General features: G+C 46.3%; 1 non-coding gene across 1 annotated transcript; it reads right to left on the bottom strand.

Annotated features, from left to right (window-relative positions):
- Nucleotides 1-5,649: 5,649 nt before the first annotated feature.
- On the bottom strand, nt 5,650-5,721 carry TRNAQ-CUG. The gene has a single exon. It is a non-coding gene; the product is annotated as a tRNA-Gln (tRNA).
- Between the last annotated feature and the right edge of the window lie 881 nt (nt 5,722-6,602).

Here is a 6,602-nt window from a genome sequence, read left to right as displayed (position 1 = left end):
AGTTTGGCCAAGAGGTGATCATGGGATACCAGATCGAAGGCTTTTTTGAAGTCAAGATATATGACATCAATCTCTTCTCCCTCATCCAGGTGATAGGTCACCTGGTCGTAGAAGGAAATGAGATTGGTCAAACAAGATTTTATTGTACTGTACCAAAATTTTATTGTACTGGTTCCGAAAGGGACCAGCCAAGGTCAGGGCCTAGTTGTGCTAGGTGCTGTTACAAACATTTAATAAGAGTCAATCCCTGCCTGAAGAGTTCACGCTCTATACTGGTACATAAAGAGGTGGAAGGGAAAACAAGATACAGACAGCTGATGTGACTTACCCACATACACATGACTGGTCAGTAGCAGAGTTGGGAATTAGCATCAATAGGTATCCTCCAAGCTGCACTCTCTTGCCTGCAGCTGGCCTAAGTCCTCAGTTTCAAGACATTCACTTGCAGTCTTTAAGGAACAGGAACAAAGGCAACTTAACTGAAATTGTTCAATACTGCTGAGAAGACATTTAAATGGGAAAACATCCCAAACCCCATGGTTTTCAAGAGAGTGAACACTCAGTGGCTGCCTGTTTATGAAGAGAATGACAGGACTCTCCAGCGATCACTGTATATGTTTGTACAAAAGAGGAAAAGAAGAGATTAGCCTAAGTTGTAGATTGAATTTCTTCAGAGGGATGAACAAGAATTGAGAAGTAGCAACATACACCAGAAACATTTATGACAAGGTTAAAGGATCCTCATATTAACAAGGCAGTAGGTCAAGAGAACGTACATTTGATCCTCCTTAAGGAAAGGCAGACACAGAAAGAGGAGATGCTTTGGCAAGTTCAATAGAACCCCCAGGAGACCTGAATGCAGGCCACATATCTCAGTAATTCAACGAGGATCAGCAGAAAAGTTTAGAGAAGAAGCACTTTGACACATGCTGCAGGGCAGGGGGGGAGACGTTGCACAGATTAGGCAACCTGATGGGAAGAACATGGCCTGAGCAGAGGGAGCCCCATTTCAAGAAGGCAAAGCCATGCCAAGTAACAGACTGTATCTATCCAAATATTTTAGGTGAACAAAAGAAAAACCCCGCTGGGATTTTCAGCGTCCACTGTTAATATAGAAACTATCACATATTATGTCTGAAGAGGTAATAAATGAAGGGCAGCCAAAAACACGAGCTTTTCAAACCGAAAACCAGATCCAAAATACATTAGGTTCACTTTCTGGCCCATAGTAGTGAATGCAGGCACTAGGACCTGGCCTGAGCAGGGGCTAAAAATAGGATATATTTGCCTCTAGGTCACCCATTGAAGTCTAGGCCCAAATTAATGGTGTCTGATACTTAGTGACCCCAAACCATTTTCTAGCATACAGGTGCCCCCTACAACAGACCTACGATGGAAATGTAACACTTCTGTTATTAGAAGCCTAGGGCACAAAACATGTGAGTGGTATTCAGGTGCTCAGTCACCACAGTTTCCATAAACTCCTCAGATTTGGGTTTGAATTCAAGCCCACACAAACAACAATGTTCAGTCAATAGTCAGGGCTGTTGAATTAGTTTAGAGGCAAAGGTGATCAAGATATGGCCCGTGAAGCCTTGTCATCCAACCTGCAGGGCTCTCCATGGGTCTGGAAATTTGGCAGTATAGTAAGCAGTGGCCATGTTAAATGCTGGCACCACTCATCTTACTACTAAATGTCCAGACCTGTGGGGAGCCTTATGGGTGGGATCCAGAGTGCAAAGCTGTATCATCTGGTCCATGAGGCCAGAGATATGGCAGCAGGAGGAGCAACAGCTGCCATAGCACCAGGAACCACATCAATTAACAATGCTGGAACCAAACTACAGCCCACAGACAAAATGATGTGGCTCTGTGCACTGGATCCTGCTCCCAGGCGAGCCCTGTGTCACTCACCTGGCCTGTGGGGCCAGATGAGTTGGATACCATTGAATTCACACTGAACTGGGCCCAGATTCCCTCTGAGGAGTTACACCTTTCTGTTGAACCTGGGCCAAAATCTGGCAAAAACACAGCAGAGTCTAAATGTGTAACAACATTTTTTTCAGTCTTGATGGAGGACTTCATCTCTAGTAAGGAAATGGAGCTAGGAGGGAGAGCAGGTCTAAGCGAGAGAGAGGCTGCAGGCAGGATCCTCAGGCTCGATCAGCTCCAAAGTGGAACTCAATCTGCCCCCCACCCCGCAACGACCCAACAGGCTGTTGGGTCAGGAGGGGCACTCTAACTCACGGCACTTCATGTAAAGCTCCGTGAGATAAAGCAGGCCTGCACGGCTGTCGGTGCCCTTTCTGAGGGATCTTGGTAATGCAGAGAAGGAGGAGAGGACAAGAAATAATGGGCACAATCTGATTGAGGATTGCTTCAGGTTAGACGTAAGAAAAAACTTCTTTACAAGTCAAGTGCTGAGGGTTTGGAACAGGCTCCCCCCAGGATCAGTATGGTCATCCACCCTGGCAATCTTCAAAAAGCGTCTGGACGCCCACCTTGCTGGGAACATCTGATCTCAGCAGTCTTTCCTGCCCATGTGCAGGGGGGGCTGGACCCAATGATCTGTAAGGTCCCTTCCAGCCCCTAACAACTATGAAACTATGAAGAGAAAATAAACATAATGCTACACCACCCACTAGCTATGCTAAACTTCTTCAAAGGGTAACCAGGCTCCAGCTTAGTGTTATGATATATTGTACTTCAGGACTTAGAGTTGCATTCCTGAAATAAGACCCTCTAGAACACCAAAGATATACAAATACTAGGGCTATTCTAAGATCAAGAACAAGATATTAATATATCTCAGAAGCATACAACTTGAAGGGGCAGGGGGCAACCTGAATGAAAACAAACACAAACAGAGTGCTCTTCTATTTTGAGGTACAAGTGTGAAAGAATAATGATGTTGGGAATATTCTTCTGGACAAGGACCAATTTTAAGTAGGAATTCAGGACAAGACAAAGTACCTACTGGTCCTGCTACCACAAAACCCTAACCAGCACTATCAGTGGAGAGCTCAGTTCAAATCAAAGGGAACGTTTGCCCAAATTGTTGCACAAATTTCAGTTTTTAAGTTAGGAAAGCCTCACAGACTCCAGGCCAGACCCTCAGGTTATGCGTTTCAAACTAGCGCCATTGTGCATTACGGCCTTCTGATTTTTGCCCCTTGCTTCCCCAAGTGATTGGTGGAATTCTTTCAAGGCTGCCTGGGGTGACCATTATCTCAACTATTTTGTTGGGATCGGGTGCATTAAGTCCGGTCTGGCCGTAGAATTTCCTACCTCATGATATAGTGCGACTCCTGGAGAAAAAAAATGCTTTTCCCATTTCATTAGTCAATCTTCCTCCTTTGAGGCATCTTGGCCACATGAAGTAATTACACTCATTGTTTTAGCCACAAGGAAAACTAACATATAGCTTGGGACCATGCACTATGTAAGGACCCTATGTATGGTTCCTACTTAGATAAAATCTTAGTCAGTGGCAATTATAATCAATGGTCATTCTACTTGAGCCTTGGCTGTGGGACTGAGTCCTTGTCATGTTTCTGACAGTTTCAGCCCTCTTTGACGAGGTCTCACTGGAGTCATGATTAAAAGAGAGCAAGCCAAATGAAATTCCTTTTATGCACACGCGGGATCTTCTTTCTGATTCTATTTTCTGATTCTGTTGCTGTTGGAAAAGGAAAACCAAAGGGGAAATCATTGTGTCGCTTAGTGGACAGACAACAGGACTGGGGCTTTGGAGATAGTGTTCTGCTCCTGGTTCTGTTCCTGATTTGCTGAACAACCAAGGGCAATTCACTCCATTACTCGGTACTGCAGTTTCCCCATCTAAAAAAGAGAAAATAGCACTAACTTCCCCTGTAAAGTGCTTCAAGACGTATGTATGAAAAGTGCTAGGTAACCCCTAAGATTGTTATTATGATAGCTAGTGCTGGCATTTGTGTGTGCTAGAATCCTTTGCGTAGTTCCATAGTGTAGTGCTTGGGGTCAGAAGGGACCTAAACAGATCATCAGGTCAGACCCCCTGCCCCGGGCAGGAATGAGTGCGGGGTCATAACACCCCGGCCAAATATCTTTCCAGCCTCCTCTTGAAGACCACTAAGGTAGGAGAGAGCACCATCTCCCTTGGGAGCCCATTTCAGAGCCTGGCAGCCCTAACTGTACAGTAATGTCCCCTGATGTCCAGCCTGAACCTTCTCTCTAACAGTTTGTGGCCATTATTCCTAGTAATCCCAGGTGGTGCCCAAGGGAACAGAGCCTCTCCCAATTTCTGCTGGTCCCCACTGATAAGTTTGTAATTGACCACTAGATCCCCCCTCAGCCTTCTCTTGTGGAGGCTGAATAGGTTCAGGCCCTTTAGCTTCTCCTTGTAGGGCCTGCCCCACTGCCCCTTGACCATGCAAGTGGCCGTCCTCTGGACCCTCTCAATGTTGTCCACATCCCTCCTGAAGTACGGTGCCCAGAACTGGATGCAGTACTCCAACTGCGGCCTGGCCAGCACCGCATAGAGGGGAAGGATCACTTCCTTGGACCTGCTTCTGATGCATCTGTAGATGCACGACAAGATGCGGTTAACCATACTGACCGCATCCTCGCATTGGCGGCTCACGTTCATCCTGGAGTCAACAGTGACTCCAAGATCCCTTTCTGCCACCGTGTTGACAAGAAGGGTGTTCCCCAGCCTATCGGTGTGTTGCTGGTTCCTTCTCGCTAGATGCAGCACCTTGCACTTGTCTGCCTTGAATTCCATCCTATTCTTATCTGCCCACCTCTGTAACCTGTCTAGATCTAGCTGGATTCTGTCCCTCCCTTCCAGCGTGCCCACCTCACCCCACAACTTGGTGTCGTCAGTGAATTTGGACAGTGTGCTTTCCACACCCACATCCAGATCACTGATAAAGATGTTGAACAGTACAGGACCCAGGACCGAGCCCTGGGGGACTCCACTGCCCACATCCCTCCAGGTCGAAGACAACCTGTCCACCACCACTCTCTGGGTGTGACCATCTAGCCAATTTGCCACCCATCTGACTGTGCAGGCATCAGTGCCGCAGTCATCTAGTTTTTTTGAGAGAATGTGGTGGGAAACAGTGTCAGAGGCCTTCTTAAAGTCCAGGAAGATGACATCCACCCCAACACCCTTGTCCACGGACTTTGTGACCTGATCATAAAAGGAAAGCAGGATCTGCCCTCAATTAACCCATGTTGGTTGCCCCTGAGCATTACCTCCCCTGCTGGGCCCTTGCAGATGTGCTCCTTGATAATTTTCTCAAAGGTCTTCCCAAGGACCAAGGTGAGACTAACGAGTCTATAGTTACCCGGGTCCTCCTTTCTCCCCTTCTTGTAAATGGGGACCACACTGGCCCTTTTCCAATCCTCTGGTACCTAGCCAGTGACCCATGAGCACTCATAGAGCCGTGCCAGGGGCCCCGCTATGATCCCTGCCAATTCCCTCAGCACTCTCAGGTGAAAAGCATCTGGACCTACTGATTTAAATATGTCCAGCCCCTCCAACAAAATTTCCTAGCTAATTCATCCCTGACTTGAGGCATAGCAGTGCCTCCCCTGGGTCCGTCCATACTCCTAGTGGGGGAAATGTCCTGGTCCCTGTTCAGGAATATGGAGGCAAAAATCTTTAGGTCCCACCGAGAGTTGAACTCGGATCACTGGATTCAGAGTCCAGAGTGCTAACCATTACACCATGGAACCCCTGAGTAAGCACAAAAACCTCAGTTGCCACACAGGCATTTATCCATTTGTATAACTGTGAAGCCCCATCCTAAGTCTCACTGAAGCCCATAAAAGCTGTAGCAATTCAGCCCCTATCAGGATTTGTCCACGTGTCATAACGTTCTCTCAGTGACAGTCAATCCAACAACTCAGCTGAGGGTTGTTTTCCCCCTAAAAACAATATGAAGAGATATGAGAACCTAAAAGGCTGCAAACTAAGCTTTCATTGAAAAGAATAGATGGTACATACCTGATGTATAGCCCTTTTCTGCCCACAGTTACACTTGTGCAGCCCCTTCATGACCATAAGGATCTTGATTTGAAGGCAAAATATTCAAAGACCAATTTTTTGCCCTTGGGAATCCTGGGACTCCAAGAAGAGAGAAAAATTACAATATCTCTTCTAGAGAAGTTAATAACCACTACAGCCAGCTGGGCCTCTGCTAAGGCAGTGTTTCCAAAAGTAAGAGCAGTGTGTGTGAGTGCATGCATGTGTACGAGGAGGTCAGAATGTTTCTAAGTGATCATGTTTCCTCTAGGGTCAGGTCTAGTTTCTGTGCCAGCCAGAGAAAACTCCTACGTCCCAGCCTGCTAAAGCAAGTCTGCATGAAGTTTCCAGTTCTATTGGAAATGAAAAACACTGCAGATCCTCCTCTCATTTATACCACTGAAAATCTGAGGTCTTGATTTACCAAATAGTAACTGAGACCTCAAACCTAACCTTTTGTGTTCAGAGCAGATCGTACACAGAAGCCATCATATAAGAACCAAGCCTTTACATAGAAAGCTTTTTAATTGCACTTTACATTCAGGTTGCATTTATAAGTAATTGTAAAATGGTGAATACATGATTAGTAGAC

The sequence above is a fragment of the Crocodylus porosus genome, unplaced genomic scaffold, assembly GCF_001723895.1.
Source record: "Crocodylus porosus isolate Cpor-Errol unplaced genomic scaffold, CroPor_comp1, whole genome shotgun sequence".
Taxonomy (NCBI): Eukaryota; Metazoa; Chordata; order Crocodylia; family Crocodylidae; genus Crocodylus; species Crocodylus porosus.
Note: the sequence above shows the minus strand (reverse complement) of the source record. Positions and strands in the feature narration are given on the sequence as shown.